The sequence below is a fragment of the Cricetulus griseus genome, chromosome 4, assembly GCF_003668045.3.
Source record: "Cricetulus griseus strain 17A/GY chromosome 4, alternate assembly CriGri-PICRH-1.0, whole genome shotgun sequence".
NCBI lineage: Eukaryota > Metazoa > Chordata > Mammalia > Rodentia > Cricetidae > Cricetulus > Cricetulus griseus.
This window is the reverse complement of record NC_048597.1, coordinates 20,612,199-20,629,361: the sequence shown is the minus strand read 5'-3', so window position 1 is coordinate 20,629,361 and position 17,163 is coordinate 20,612,199. Positions and strand designations below refer to the sequence as shown.

General features: G+C 35.3%; 1 protein-coding gene across 6 annotated transcripts in view; it reads right to left on the bottom strand.

The window, feature by feature from the left end:
* Positions 1-17,163, bottom strand: part of Robo2 (roundabout guidance receptor 2) — a 482,486-nt gene that overhangs the window by 438,955 nt on the left and 26,368 nt on the right. The gene's annotated exons all lie outside the window — the stretch shown is intronic.

Below are 17,163 nucleotides of genomic sequence, written 5' to 3'. Positions count from 1 at the left end.
AATGTCTTTTTATCTTAATATAAATACAGATAGAATTTCATTATTTCACCATAGGGTAAAATTGATAGGCCATGCAGTTATTGGAATGTTGTCTGTCCTCCAACGGTAGATGTATTGGAAGTATGGTCTCCAAGGTGGTAAAATTAAGATACCGGTGACCTGTAAGACATATGGCCTGCCTAAGAATGGTTCCATGATGGTAGGTATCATAGGTGGAAAGAGACTGTTGCTGTTCTTATAGACTGGGTTCAACTGTGCGAAGGTGAATTGTTTCAACATGGATAGTATGGCATCTGAATGTCTCTCACTACCAGTCTTGCCTTTGGATTTATATTCACCTATCATTATGCCACTTACTATTCTTTCATGCAGGCAATATGCCCTCACTCAGGGCCATGAGCTAAATCATCTTAATTTATAAAGCACCCTGGTATTTTACAGTAGCAACAGTAAATATGTTGATAGACACACCAATGATATTCTGGTAATGCAATAAATGTTGAGCCATTAAATGATAGAATTATAAGATCTAGGCATTTTAAAGAGCAAAATTATGAATCATATTCTATTGAGGATACTTTTGAGGTTTTTGTTTTATTTTTTAAAAGATTTATTTGATTTCTTATCAATGTGTATGTGCAAGCCCCAGATCTAGAGCTACAGGCAGTTGTGAGCCACCCAGCCTGAGTGCTGGGAAGCAAACCTTTGTCTCCTGATAGAACAGCAAATGATTTCAACCAATGTCTAGATACTTTTGATCTTTAAACAATTACTGCTTTGGATACCATCCTACTGTATTGAAGATGGCTTCCAGATAAATCAAAAGGATATTCTGCAAGCAACAAACATGCAGAGAAATTAATGCTAATGATTTATAGTGGACCATCTTACAGTTTGCTATATAAATTTCCAAACAATCAATTAAATTTGCACATTTCTGTTCTTTAAAAATAGATAATATACCTCAGTGTAATTCTAATTCACTTTCAAGCCAATAAAAATGACTATTTTAATTTAATAAATAGAACTTAATTTGGCCATGAGTTTACATTTCTATTTTAGAAGGGAATATATTTTTAACGGTTGCAAGCTACCAGTTTTCTATTATTATATGCAGCAAAAGATCATACAGATTGTAAAGATGAGCTTCCTACTACAAATTTTTCAGGGCAAAATTTTAAAGTTTATTTAATAGATATGATGTGTTTCTACAGGGAGGCATTACCTTGGTAATGCTGGCTATATATCATACATACAGTGTCCTTAAAGCTAGTGATGTGTTACAGCATGTTTTCCACATTTATAATTTTTTATTTTCAATGTAATTATCAGGTCTGCAACAGTTAACTAGAGCAGAAAATAAATTGGGAAAGGTCTCATCATTCAGACAAAGATAGATTAAAAGGAAGATACACAAAAATAATTAATAAAGCTACAATCTCAATTTTAAGGTGTAATTGGAAGTGAGAGGATTCTATATGAACACCCTTAAATTATGACAGTGCAAAGCTACAGCCCTCTGTGAGAGTCAATAAATAACTTTCGAGTAGCTCCATGAATTATTTGTAATTGTATATGAAAAATAGGTGTTTTGCAAGGGCAGGAGTATAGTATAATGTTACTGATTGTGTATGATATATCCTTCACTGCATTTTCAGAGAGGTGTGAGCTTTTAAATTATGAAAGACTATCAATCCACTTGGTTTAAGCAAATGACTCAGTTAAGGGACAACACAGGCAAAAGCTAACATGACTATGGAACTCAACAGGGATTCCATACTTTACTGTGAATGGCGTGGGGGACTCATACACAGAGTGCCTCTCCAAACACTGAAACTTAACAGAGTTTTAATACATGTTGTAGCCTCAAATAAATATAAAAGACACAACATAAGGATGGAGAAATCACAGAAATCAGAATATGACTGCAGCTTTAAAAGTCTAAATCTGCATTGTAAAAGAGATTATTTCCTGAGATATACACACAGGCCAAAGAGTAATGGTTTAATTTTCTGTGGCCCTGAGCCAAGAATATATTTGAAGTTCTATTAGAAAAGAAAGAAGAATTGGTAGGAATAGAAGGAGTCCAAAGAGAAGAAGGCAGGTGGAAGGGATAGGGAAATGGAGGAATGTATGAGGAAGAGGCAAGGAAAGGGTCATGGGCTGTGAGATTAAAAGGTGTTCACCATCTGCTCCTACATAACACTGACTGACTTAACCCAACAATATATATATATATTGTTGGGTTAAGTATATATATATATATTTAGTTTTCAAAACTATATCCACTTGAAATATCTGTTTATTGGCCCACAAACTCTTTTCTCCTGGTTTCAAACAAACAGATTACCTTAATTTTGAAGTAGTGTTAATAACACACATTACAGGAAATACACAAACCCTGTTGTTGAAAAGATAGGGCAGCAAACAAAACAATAGCTATAAAGTTCAGAGTGTTCATGTAGCCGACATTAAATCTACTATCTTTATGTTTCCTCTTTAGTAACTGTGACGTCAAGCTTAATTAAAATGTTTTATTAAACTGACTCTAGTTATTATAAAGAAAGAAAATGGGAAAATTTTAAAAGTGTTTAAAAGTGATACCAGATTTTGAAAGTAGTGGCTCCATAACTGAAGTCATTGTTTAATATGGCAGATGGCCTTAAAAATCAAGGGAGAGCATGGATGGCCTACCCACTGGGTGTAGAGGATATATATATATATATATATATATAATATATATATATATATATATATGTGTGTGTGTGTGTGTGTGTGTGTGTGTGTGTGTGTGTGTGTGTGTGTATGTATGTATGTATGTATGTATGAATGTATGTATGTATAATATATATATATATCATAATATCACTACCCATAATTTAAGTATCAAATATCTGACTTCATTTTCAGAGGTTATTTGTGAGAATCACCCAAAAATATCTTTAAATATGAAATTATTCAAGTCTGTGTTAGTCATCCATGCACTGGGCGTAAACCATTCTCTGTATTTTGGAATTTTAGTACATGTGCCAACAGACAACCATTAAGATATTTCCTTTTTTATTTAATTTGTGGATGCGTGTGTGTGTGTGTGTGTGTGTGTTTGTGTGTGTACTGCATGTATGTGTGGGCCACGAGTCCATGTGCTGAATGTTCACATATATTTGCATGTACTTGGGGGGCAGAAGTTATGTAGTGCATGGCTACTTCTTGAAATATTGTGCAAGGGAAGTATAACTCATAACTCATGAGTACTGTTACTTTTTACTTTATTGAGTCAATACCCGCTCAGGTGCTTTGAGCACTATGGAACTTTTGATCTTAGAATGATGCCAGTCACATGATTCAGTAAGGACAATCAAGCATCCAGACGTACACTTCTTGGTTTCACTTTAAGGTTTTCTAAATAAAATGCACCTGCCTCATTCTTCAGCAGGAAGGCAGTATTTCTTGGAACTTAGCCTTAGTTTTAATTCACAAAACAAATATCTCTGTCAACTATTAGTACCTCAGTAGGTCAAACAATGACTTCCAAAATGCCCTGAGTTTTTCTCCTAGAAGAACTTCATTACAAATTAGAAGCAGAGTGGGAAGAGCTTTCCCACAGCAAAATTTCCACATTATTGTTTATGTCTTAAAATAGATATAATTGCTCATCCTCATTCACAGTAATCATATTGTTCAAATTAGTTTCCCATGAACTATTATACTTGTAAAATTAATCCAGGAACATGACTACAATTATGCCAGTACTTAAGTGAACAGGAGAATATTGTAACATTATCTCCATCCCAGTTTGGTGACTACAATGATATGACATGGGGTAGTGAAGGCTAGAGTAAAACAAGAAACTGTAGTTCAGAAATGAAGAAGAAAGATTATTACTCAGCTATTATTAATGTTGCTTATCTCATTTGTGTGGTATAAATCAAATATGAACAGTTCACTTAATGTTTTCCATAGACTAAAAGAGAGAGACAGATGATAGGTTACAGATAGATAATTTGATGGTAGACAAATGGTTGATAGATACATAGAGAGATGGATTATAGGCAGACTAAAGACAAGTCTGTCATTAGGATTATAAATAGTCAGTACATCTAATTTTTTCCTCTGTGAAGCATTATGAATATTTTCTCCAAATCCAGTCCATAAAGCTGACAAGAGTTGTCTCTTTCCTGAGAAGTTTTTATTCATGTTTTATTGCTTGATACATTTAACTTTATATTCCTCCATCAGAATAAACCCAATTCAACATTTTCCTCAGAAATGTAACTTGGTGCCACATTGATCAGTGAATTGAAATAATTGGTAATAAATTGGAATTCATGAATCACTCCATTGAAGTAATCATCACAACTTTTGCTGCATTTATTCTGGGAAGATTCAACCCCATTGTGCTTTCCCTATTGGAGCACAAAGAACAGAAAAGGATGACAAGATAATATTTTCCTCTGGAGAGTCTGTAATGGATTAGGATACAATGTAAGATTTTATTATCTTTGAATACTACTAAAATTCTCTCAAGACAGCACCCAGTTTGCATGAAGAAATGTTTAAGATTCCCTTTACCCCTGGAAGTACATGAAGTACATTTGATGTTATCCTGTAATATACTATACCATGAAATTAATTAATAGTAGCATAATCTAGAAACAATACCAAAATAGAGACAGAAATATTAAGCTTAAGCATGGCATTTCAATGTAGACCCCAAACTGACAACTTTTATTATTAAATGAATTGTCACATGAAACAAGATTCTTATAATTATTTTTATCACTCAATGGGCAGTTTTAATTGTCAGAGTACCCAATTTCATAACAGGATATCCATCAGGTCCCTTTACCTAGTTTTCTGGAATACTATATAGAAGGCTTATGTACAAAGAAAAAATCAGATCTCAGATCCACAATCTATAATGGAGAACTGAGAATATAACCAAGAACAATGGCCCTGGGATTTCCTCCCTCAAACTTGGACACTCAAAGTTTCCAGAGTACCTGCTTTCTTAGCTCTTTGGGGAGTCTAAAACCTCCAATTACCAGCCATTTAGTCCTTTATTTTGCAATGGTGACTTTGTGCCATGGGGGCCACCATTGGGACTGCATACGCCTGCTGCTTTGTCCAGCCTCATCCATGAGAGTTTAGGATCTGGATTCAGGATGTTAGGCTTTACCAACAGAGCCATATCCCGTGACCTCTGAGTCACTCAGTGAATGGTTTTAGCCAAAGAATACCTAGTAATATATGGCTACATATCTTAAAAGTAAATATTTTATTCATGACTTAAGAAGCAAAGTGAATTTACCCACAAGGAAGGATACTCCCTGAGCCTAGACACAAGGGGATGGGCCTAGGCCCTATCCCAAAGAATATGACAGACTCTGAAGACTTCCCTAAGGAAGGCCTCATCCCCCCTGGGGAGCAGAAAGGGTATGGGATAGGTAGGGTGTTAGTTGGGGGCAGGGGAAGGGAACTGGGATTGACATGTAAAATAATCTTTCTAATTCAAATAAAAAAAAATTAAAAAAGAAAAGAAGCAAAATTGTCTTCTCTGGTCATAGTAAATGGAGGGAAACTAAGATCCATAAAAAAGTTCTCTAAATTTATCAGTTGCATTTTAGTTCCCACTATTAATTGAAATAGCTGGAATTATTAAAACTCAGATACATTCCCTACTTTTGTCTATGCTATCCTGTCCTATTTAGTACTTTCCTTAGGTTAGCATTTACTTCTTATATGAATATTTTATTTTTTCTCACATACACGACATTGATCTCACCTAAGTAGGTGACCCTGGTGACAGGGAAATAGTAGGCTTCACACTAAAGCATCACTTGTGGAGCTTTCTAACTGTATGGGACCGAGGGCAGAAGCAGACACATGGGAGTACATACATTATCTACATACAACATTAAGAATAAATATTTATGTATTGATCTGAAGGTATTCCAGATAATTTTAGTGGTGATATTTCTCCAAAGACATTAATTTTCTACATGATAAATTCATTTTCCAAACGTTCTATGTGCAGGCAATGCATCCCGCTGGATATCTATCCACTCCATTTTCAAATCAATTCGCTCCATCTTAATGGTGGAAGATATTCTTTAAAGAGTAATTTGCCACCAAATCAGAGGTCTTCATGGGTTAGACAGACCTACCTTATAATGACAAAAGCAATCCTTATACCTGAAAAGATACCTTTGAAACCTAGTTTCCTATTATCATATTTATGTGTCATGGTTTAAAATTGTTTTGACTTTACAAAATATAATAGAATGAAACAATCTCAAGCACATTACATTGTATAATAACATTTAGGTTTCTAAAAACTATTGACATCAATTTTATGGCCATGATAAACTCATAATCGACTGGCATCATTTGAGCCTCCTATTTGTCTTCCTAAGCAATATATTCTGAAAATTCTGTGTCAGTGTCTTTAATCTTGATGACTATAACTGTAAAAGACCTGAGTTAGTGTCAAAAAAACATCTTTCCCATCATCATTAACATTTTAACTCTTTTGATATATTTTTAAATGTTTGGTTTTTATAAATTTGTTTAGAATGCACATAATTTTTCTAATATATGAAATATATTATCATAAAGACAAAACACAATTTGACATTCTTTGTTAAAAATTGGATACAAATTCCTTTCCTGATGTAATAAATCAGTCACTTTTAAATAACAGAACTGAAAATATTATTATAATCCAGACAGTTCCTTGAAATAATAATGGCTCAATCATAACCAAAAAATAATAACATTAGTTACCATGCATTAAATGAATTAGATTCCTTAGGTTCAATAGATAGACAAGCGTTTAGAATTGACTAGAAACAGGAGCAATGCTCAATATATGAGATGCTTGCACTGCAAGTGTGAGGACCAGAAACCATGTGAGGCCAGATATGCCATCATCACATGTCTATAATCCCAGAAGTCTTAGAGGGAGCTGGGTGGTAGACACTGGCGATGCCCCAGAAGCTCACAGGCCCGCTAGCCTGGCATACACAGCAGCATACAAAAGAAACCTTGTCTCAAGCATGGTAGATGGTGAGCCACCACCAAGGCTTGTCCTTTCATCACACACGGTGTCACACATGTGCACACACTCACAGAGAAGCACACATACTTATAAGAAATTATTTTACACTTGCTTATTTTTAGTCAATACCCAACCCTTGAAAGGGTTGTTCTAACATGAGTCTCAGTTCATTGCTCTCTTTTCTTCTTAAGCCAAGGAATGCTTCAGAGGGGTGTACCTAACGATGAGTTACAAATACATATGGCTTTTTGATAAATGGTGAGGTCTATCAACAGCAGTGAATAATGTTTCTCCCTAAGTATGACAACTCAAAGGAAAATGGTTCTTCACATACTGAAGAGAAGTATGGAATCCCAAGTTTCTCACTTATTCCGAGCCTTGGTTTGCTTGTTTTAATACACGGCAGTGTCAAACATAACATTGCTGGATACAGATGTTTCTCAATGTATTAAATGCTCTGTAATCAATCAGTTGGTAAATACTTTCTATTATTGTGGTGTACCATGTTTTCATTAGCGTAACTTTATCACTATACTCAGAGGAATCCATTACTATGTGAAGACTGCAAACTCCTATTTCATAAGATATGGTTCTCTTGATACCATAACAGGTAATTTAAAATGTAACTTGAGTGTATTTGTGCTCTGGATTTCTGCTGCTGTGCAGTGAACTAAATGTCATTCTGAATAACACAGTTCTTGGTGTCCCTAAAGGGGCCAAGCCCTTTCAGGCTCAGCAGGTTGATCAGTTTAGATCATGTGCTGGCTACAGGTCTGAATATGAGAGTATCATGTTTGCCATCAATATGTCACATAAATGAATTAATCAGTCAAAAATGTTCATTCTTGGAGGTCAGACAATTAGAAATTTTATTTTAAACATGTATTAACTATCCATTGCAGGTCACAACATGCTAGATGTACAGGATTTTAGTTGCAAGTATTATTATCTAGGAATGCCAAAGAACTTATTTGCAAGTTGTGCTCAACTTGTTGTGCACGATATTTTGTTGTGCACAATATTAATATTTTGCATTTCTCTAAACTATTTTATCAAAAAAGGACTCCTATTTCTTGGTAGATTTTTATCAGAAGTTTAGGGAGGAGTAGGAGACATCAAGCCATGTTTTCTGAAGGCTCACTGACATGATTTAAATAGCATAAAATGAATAGGAATACTATATAATCCTATCTCAGGTTAGTCCTTACCAGTAGTTTTAATGAATGGACAAAATGAAATTATTTAATGTGCCGATTAAAACATACTTTTCCTTGAAATGTCTAAATTATAACTGTGACACTGTGAACTTTAAAATACAGCTACAGTTTGTGGCATAAATGATTGAACTCAGGAACCAACATAGTGATTTCAATGGATGCAGTGTTCTTGAGAGAATGGCACGAGAGAGTGTGCTAAATTCAGTTTTTTCTTTATATTGTGTAACTGAATATTCAATTCTTTGCTGAAGCCTGTACCTTGAGAGGAAAGGAGTCTTGTAAAGGGAACTAACTGAACACAGCTTGTGTTATCACATTGTCTTCCCTTATCAGACTCAGAGTGAATGGGTTTCACAGCTGACCAACCCAAATGGAGGCCATTGCATCATATTTCTACAGCATACAAACCCATGTTCACATTATTTCACACAAAAGAAAATGAAAATGTTCACTACACTAAGAGCACTCTGTTTTTTAATACAAAGTAGGTATGCTAAAACATCTTCAAATGTTTTCAAATGCTCATGATCCTACAGAAATAATTGGATTTCAAAATTTCCTTGGTTTTGTTTCATTGAGCACATCAAAATAATAAATATATCCAATTTAAGCAATTTTCTTTCAGAAAATGAGTTTCCACAGCTTTATTTGTTAAAGCACAACAATTCTGAAAAAGCCACCAATACTAAGGTGATATGAATGGCTGGTTGAACTTAGACTACAAACTAGAGTTATGATAGTAGATAAGGAATATGAGTTACCTTAATGGTCAGGACACATTTCATCTGGGGATCTACTTTCGTCTTAGCTTTTACTATTAATGATAATTCTTGAAGGCTTTTAAAGTGAGTGCTTTAACAGAACTTTAAATTTCCTCCCAAGGCATGTCTTCTGTTTCAGAAGAAAATGACTAGCAGATAATATCACTGCTGCAACAAAAATCTTGAGTGTTGTTTTCAGTGAAAAGATTCAGTGTGAAGGAAAAAGGGGAGCTTATTTTTCTACTGAATGGAAAAACCTCACCAAAAAAGAGTGCTGTAAAGGTCTTCAAATGATCTTTTCCCTGCTTGAATTGCGTGCTATGAAACTCTAAGCGACCTAATTCTTTGGATCTCTAAAAAAGTATCTGCAACTTTCAGGAAACTTGGGGGTGGGGAACTAGTGGTATATTCCACTCAGTCCATTTACTTTGAAGCTTTATCAAATGAGGCAGCAGGAGAAATTGATCAGTTTAGATTTGCACAGGTTACTAACATATGGCAAGGAATTAATCATTTGGACAGTTAAAATGTAACACTTTTGCAAAGCAAAAAGGAATATAAGCAAAAATTGTTCTTGGTCAGGCTGGTAGGAGAGAGAAGGCTGACAGGAAGGCTGACAGTGAAAACTGAGGGAGAGGCAACTTGGGGTAGAGCACAGCTTGGAGAAGGGGTGTTGTCTTCACAGGCTGATATCTGGTGCTTCAGACTCTGACCAGTGGGATTTTATAGAAAAGCAGCCACAAGCGAAGAAATGTTAAGAAAATGAAGAGTATAACTTAAGAGTAGAATGACTGTCCCTTCTAAGTTCTGTGGTTCCTTTACAGAAGAGACAACTGTGGTGTGTGGGTGTGTGTGTGTGTGTGTGTGTGTGTGTGTCATAAAAAGAGAGTCACATGACATTACTTTATTTATACATTTCTAACATAAATGGGACAAAAAAGTGAACATCTCAAATCTTTGAATTGTCTGTAAATAGAACTGGGATTACAGAGAGTGTTGTAATTTTGGGCTTAGTTAATGGATCCCCAGGTAAGTGTCACTTAATCAGCTCCTCAGTACGTACTTCCCATGGATCTCAATCTCTCATTGTGGCAGTTATTTATAATCCCTATAACATCCTCAGATCTCTAGGATCTTCAGCTATACAACATCCCAGTGGTCAGACTGAATACTTCAATGGCTTCCATATCCACTTTATCATAGATCCCTATGGAGTCTTCCTTTTTCTCCAGATGTATCCCCACCCTTCATTCCCACCGTAACCATCTTTCCTAGAGCCCAGTTCCACAATCTCACAAGCCACAGTGTCTAATTTGTCTGATTTAAGTGTCTTCTTTCCTTTTAATTTTACTTAAATTCTACAAAAAATAAAAGAATTTCAGAATAAGTAAATGTTTTCTTTGAGAAAAGAAGTTTGTTATGAAAATCTCAAACTCCATTAGATTCCCTTGAATTCTTCCTTCTCCCTGGTGAGTAGAAATCCATTTATCCAGCCAGCTGACTTACAAATTGGACTTTTCTAAATCCAGTTTACACAGTCAGGATTAAGCAAATTGCTCTATGAGTCTTACCATGCAGTGCAAAACTCTGAACCTCAATGCCAAGGCTCAGCATTTATTTGGACAACATTTAGTCATGTTGCCTCAAAGCCTTTGTGTCACTGACTGTCCAAGGTGCCAGAACATCCTCAACTACATGAACACTTGGCCATGTCACTCAGTTTCTGAGTTTAAAAATTCTTTGGCTACAAGGGCTAAGAACTGAAATGCAGAGTCCACTATTTCATTGGGGTAACTTGACCCTGAGGTATTTATCTAAATGGCCCATGCTGACATGGGTCAGTGGCACAAGATACAAGTCATGAAATAACAAGGCAAGCAATAGCTTAACCCAGATGATTATTTTTCCATTTGGAGTACAGGTGCTTTTAAATATATACAAAAAATATCATCTGCTAACTAGGAGCCTCAATTAACCTCTGCACGTTACTCCTGAGATCATTAGTAGAAACAAAGACAGTTACATCAATGTAGTTGACATATGTTTATCAGCCTTGCTATTTGTGTGCCCAGCATATGGAATTTGAGCTCTAATGCACAAAAACACAGAAACAAATTTCAGAGGGAAAATATATCAATTATCTAAAGTCTATCAACAATCAGTAAAGGAGGAGGCTGTATCTGTGTTGTCATTAGTTTACAACCAAGCGATTACTTTAATTATCCTCATCGGGTCTCAGAAAGGTATTAAACACCCAATGATCAGTCACAGAAACAAAGGCATGAATAAGGACACATGTATAACTACTCCAGGCTCAATGAGCTCCACCTTGATGTACTGACGGCTCTTAATGAACGACCACCACCAATTAAACAAACAACAATTAGACTGAGCACTGGAGTGTCAAAACAAGAGCAAGGGGTTGACCCCTGAATTCTAAATTATTTTTAGGTGCTATTTAATTTCTCATACAACAGCCAGAGACAGACTCCCATGGTTTTTCTCATAGCCCAGCGTCATTCTGTTTTATAGGTGTATAATTTGGAGGCTTAAGTGTCAGAGTATTCCCTTATCCTTTTCCGAATTTTATGGATTGTGGGTTGATACTCTTTCATTGTGATCTCTGATATCAATGAATACAGATTAGAAATATGAACCTAATACAGTCTTTAAATGCAGGGCCACAGAAGACAGTCTGCATACATTCAGTGGCATCCATACAGAACTAACAGTCAGGCATGGCTCTTAGATAACACATTATCTTTGAAGTAGAAGAAGAAGGAATTTTGAAAGGATTAGATTCTGTAGCTAAGAAAGTGAATGATTACAAAAATACATCCAAGTAAGAGAGCCTGGGAAATATTAGGTAGAGGCACAGTCAGCTTGTGTCAGAAATATGTATACATACATGGTCCTTCCTGTAGTAGGCACACTGCTGAAAATGGCCATGACCCATAGAATATTCTGTAATAACCCCAAATTTTACAACACTTATAGAATATTCTGTAATAACCCCAAATTTTACAACATTTAATATGCTTTTATACAAGCCATTGTCTTCCCTCACTTAACAAAAATAGAAATTCTCCCTGCTTGCACTGGCACGCAGCCCACGCCTGTCTGTACCATGATTATTTCTGAATGACTTGGCACCACCTTTAATGCCGTGCTACTCTCTCTCATAGCAGGATTCTATGTTCATTTTTCCCCATCTCTCACAGTGAGTTGTATTTCCCTGATTATCTTTAATACCCATTGGCATTTTTCTATGGCTCTCCTTGGAGTCCACATATCCCCAAGCTGCCTTTTAGGTGAGATCACATTGAGTCTCCACTTCCTCACTTCCTTGGGTCACTTGAATAGGATCCAGGACAGAACTGCCGTCCTGATGGCAAGTTATACTGTTTGAGCCAAAGGTGTAATAATCATGTCAATGACCGTTGGGTCATAACGGATCATATTCCCAATACTACATGAACATTTAAAAGGATGCTTCATTTACTTCCAATTCAGTGAATATTTTTCTTTTACAATCAGGGTCAAACACTATGTACCCAAAAAGGATAGTTTCAGTAACCTCCAATTTTTCATAGACCAGTACAGCTAGTGAACAGACATAAAATCTATGCATTCATTCAGAGTCATAGAAATAACATTTTACTTATTTTCTCTCAAGGAAGAATCTGGCACTGGATATTAATGTCAAATATATCCTAAGAGCAAAACATATGATGGCAGTGAATTTCTTATAAAAATCAAAATGTATAATATACATATGTAATTATATCATCAGAGTTACTCAGTTTTATGCAAATATACCTAGTCATTAATACAAGACTGCCACTAGCTATGTATTTATAAAGAGAAAGGTACAAGCAAATATTTTGAAACTTGCTGCCCTGGTGCCAGAGGCAGTTGCATGCATGAGGCAAAGGACACAGGTCCATCCTCCCATTCAACTGTAACTAGTTAAGCTAAAAAGAGATTTCTAATTCTTGGCAGAATAACAAATTCTCAGGCAGAGAGGGGATGGGGTGAGATTTTTTTCTCCTGTAAGTAACTTAATGAATGAAGTACTAATTAACATTATGGCATTGATAAATGGAGAGAGAGATTAGGGATGTACTCGATATTCAGACCTTCGCAGATGGACTGTCAAAGCCACATTAATTCCTATCTCATTGGAGCATCTGCTTCTCCCATAATCCACTGGCCCTTGGTACGAACAACACAAACTGTTGTGACTCAATTCGATTTATATCAATCTAATTTCTTTTAATCCAATTTGTATTCCAATCAACTACCTTCTAATCACTTAAATCTTCAGCCTCCATCTGGTAAATTTTCCCTCAAAATTAACGGAGCAGATGCCTCTGCGATTGTCTTCCACAGTCAAGCTAATCAGACCCTTGCAGTGGCCTATAGAGTCTCCTGAATAGGTACGTGACTTACAGTGGTGCCCTTCTAGTTACAAACACCATGAGGGAGGAAGACCATTTTATCTAACATTAATTGGTTCATTTGCATAACACTGCTTGGGAAGAAATACAGGACACAAAAGCCAAGAGAAGAAAACTACCAGGAGAGGAAAAACCTGCTCATTTGTCCACCAAGCTTTAGAGTTCAACCTGTCTTCTGTTTAGGTTAACAAAGAAGGGATGTGGATATTATTTATTACCTAAAGGGCTCTAGTTCTCTTCTGCACTTGATTAGACTACAGGAAGTTTGTCTAATAGGCATAAATTCATACAGAGATGCAACTTTGATCAACCAACATTTTCTTAAAATGGGTTTTTAGATTTCAGAACTATGCACTAATTTATTCTGTAAAGCAAATGGGATATGAACAAAATAGCCCCTGGCTAGCACTGACATTTATACCCAGGGAACTTCCATGGTGAACTGTAATTAAGGTCACAGATTAACTATGCCACCATAGAGCAAGCAGCACTACCTGCGGAATACACATCATTGTGCCAAGAACATATTTAGCAAACAAATAAATAAAGAACTCTGGACATAATAAAGGCAAACAACACAGTAAACTACACCTAACAGTAGCCTAAACATAGTTTAAATTATCCTCATATTTGCTATGTGTCTTGCTATTTTTAAACACTATCTTTGTTTTTATAAATCTCAAGACACTATCAAGAAAGGATATCAAAGTATCTAATGTGGACACATGGGGAATTAGCCTCAAAACACTTTTGTTATTAAACAAAACACATAAAATTAGTTAAAAGAGTAAAGTCAGAATATAATCTTCTTGAAGTGAATTTCACCTAGTAAGGCAATCTTGCTAATGGTATGAAACAGGCAATAGTGTCAAAAAAACCTTCACAAATCTTAACAAACTATCAGTGGATAAATTAAACCACTGAATTTTCAGTTAATCTATTCATAATTCTGATGACAGTCAGATCACAAAATGGCTTATGGGAAGCTGAGACACTGGGTGTCTTATGAAACCACTGTGATTGAGTTAGAAACATAAGAGAATCGAATGAATCTGAGCTGGTGAAAGCCTGTGGTTTATATATATATATATATATATATATATATATATATATATATATATATATATTTCAGTCTTAAGACAGTGATGGAAACACAACTCTCAGTGAATAAATCTACCTCTTCTGAGCTCATCTCAGTATAATCAACTCTAGACTCAATTGTGATATATAAGCTTAAGAGTTAACAACTGTGTGGCATGTATTCACTCTGTTGATACCTCTCTATGACATTGTGAGAATACTATATCTTATCCCATGTTATAAGAAGCAAATTACGTAATAGGCATAGTGTGTTCAAATGAGTGTCTGAGACAAAATATTCTAGAAAAATCAAAGAGTCAGCTAAAAGATAAAGCTAAGATTTGCCCTGTTACACCCACACATGTGTCTGGAGATATATTAACTGTATTGTAGCTAAAGGGGAGTTTCAGTTTTCTCAATGAAATTTACACTTTTCAGTGACAAAGATGTTATAACACTTTTTTGGTTTTAGGTACTTGAATAAGTCTATCTGTGAATAGAATCAAAACATGGCTCATAAATTACTCTTCATTAGAAAAAACACATTAATTTAAAGTCCTACTAGGATGTCAGGAGAAAAACAAGTGATTAAAGTGATCCATCTCTAGAAAATATGTAGACTACATTTTGGTATTTATATGAACATAAAGGTAGAATAACATTGTTGTTCTGACCATTACTCTTCTTCTTAGGCTGAATATTGAAGGGAGTACCCTGGTACACTGAATATTATGTATCCATCTCTAGGCTGCTCAGATAAGCAAGGAATCTAAGTTAATCTCAACAGGTGAGACACAGCACAAATTTTGTGACTTTTCTGATGTTACCAATGTCCATTATTATTGAAAGTATATTTCCCTTAAAGTATCACTTTATCAACAAAGCACTCTAGATTACATGCCCTAAAATGCAGGTGTGACATGAAAAAGAAAATGTTCTCCTTTGGAATTAACATGAAAAACATGATACCTAAAAAACATTCCTGGTCTTTATATAATGCTAATGTTGCTGTTGACAGAAATTACAATCCTAATGTGTAAGAGACAACACATTCTGTTATACGCATAACCTAAAGCAAGGTGGCATTTACTCCTTCAATTTACAGCTCATTTGAATACATCTAAACATATTTAATATATTCAGATTTCTAGCTATGAAATATTAGTGATAGAATTTCAAATAAGACCATTTTAGAAGTAGAAAAGTTAAGCTAATATTTTTAAGTCTTTTCTCTAAATTATGAGCAAGAAAGAATGGCAACACACCACACATTTCGAATGAAGATATGGAAGATTAGCTTGTTACCCCTCTTTTTGGGGGCACAGTGAGCTCTTTTGAAATTACATTATTTTTTCCAAACTATTGTGTGTGTTCATTGATTCACCATTTATTCATCTGCAGGTAATGTTCCAGTGATTAATACATGTCACAAAAGGGGAGAAAAATAAAACATTAAAGTTGCTACTTTCTCTAGAGTCAGGTATTCTAAAATTGTGTAACACAAAACCATGAATTTACCCAGGACATGTTTATTTGTTTTAACTGAACTAGCTATATTAGTTCTTTCCCTGCCCTAAAGGAAACATCTGTCAGAAAACCAGCTGAACCAATAAACACCCTAATGTGCTAGAGAAGAGTCTGCCTTGATTCATTCAAAATATAATAGATGAACACAAAGGACCATCTGAGGAATGCAGCTAATCACATTAGTAGGCATTTGTAAAGAAGCAAGACACATAAAAAAATTCATCTGTTCTTAACTACTTCTTCTGTGTCCTGGAGCATGGCACAGGTGGCAGGGGCCAAATTTAAACCTAAACGTCAAAGCAAAGAAAGATAAGACCATATAAGTTAGGTTGACACTGTGAGGTTTCCATTATAGACACAGAGATAAGAAGGGACCTTCATTTCACCTACTAATAATATTGTGAAAACAAACTGAACATACTTGAACCTTTATGCAAATAAAAATTTAAATTTGCATGCATAATTCACAAATGGGCACAGTACTAGTGATAAAAATGAAATATTATCATGATCTATTTAATGAGACTGCTCATTTGTACTTAAAGGATCTAAATTTGTTATGTAAATGATGTGTAGCTTTATGTGTATATTAAAGCAATTTTTGGAAAAATGGCTATGAAAACAGCAAGTTTTGAATACATTAAAATATACGATCTAGTTAGCAAAGCTTATCTACCTGTATGTATGTATGTATGTATGTATGTATGTATGTATGTATGTATGTATATGTATATATGTTCAGGCCTTATTCCTGATTAGGGATGATGCTTTGTGGTGGCTTTATGTTTCACATGGAAGAAGAGAAAATTGCATCATGGCCATCAGAAGGCCTATCTGGTCATCTTCAGTGTGAGGGTCAAGTTGTGACTTCCCCAGAAAGTAGCTACAAACTGGACAACTTACTAATACACCAGGGAGGAAATCACTTAATATTCATGTTGACAGAAGAGAGCAAAGATTAATCGGGAGGACTCTGGACTCAAGGAGGACTGAGATAGCCTAAGTGTGAGCTCCAGGAAAGCTGATTGCTTTAAAGCAGTTCACAGAAACCCTTTGAT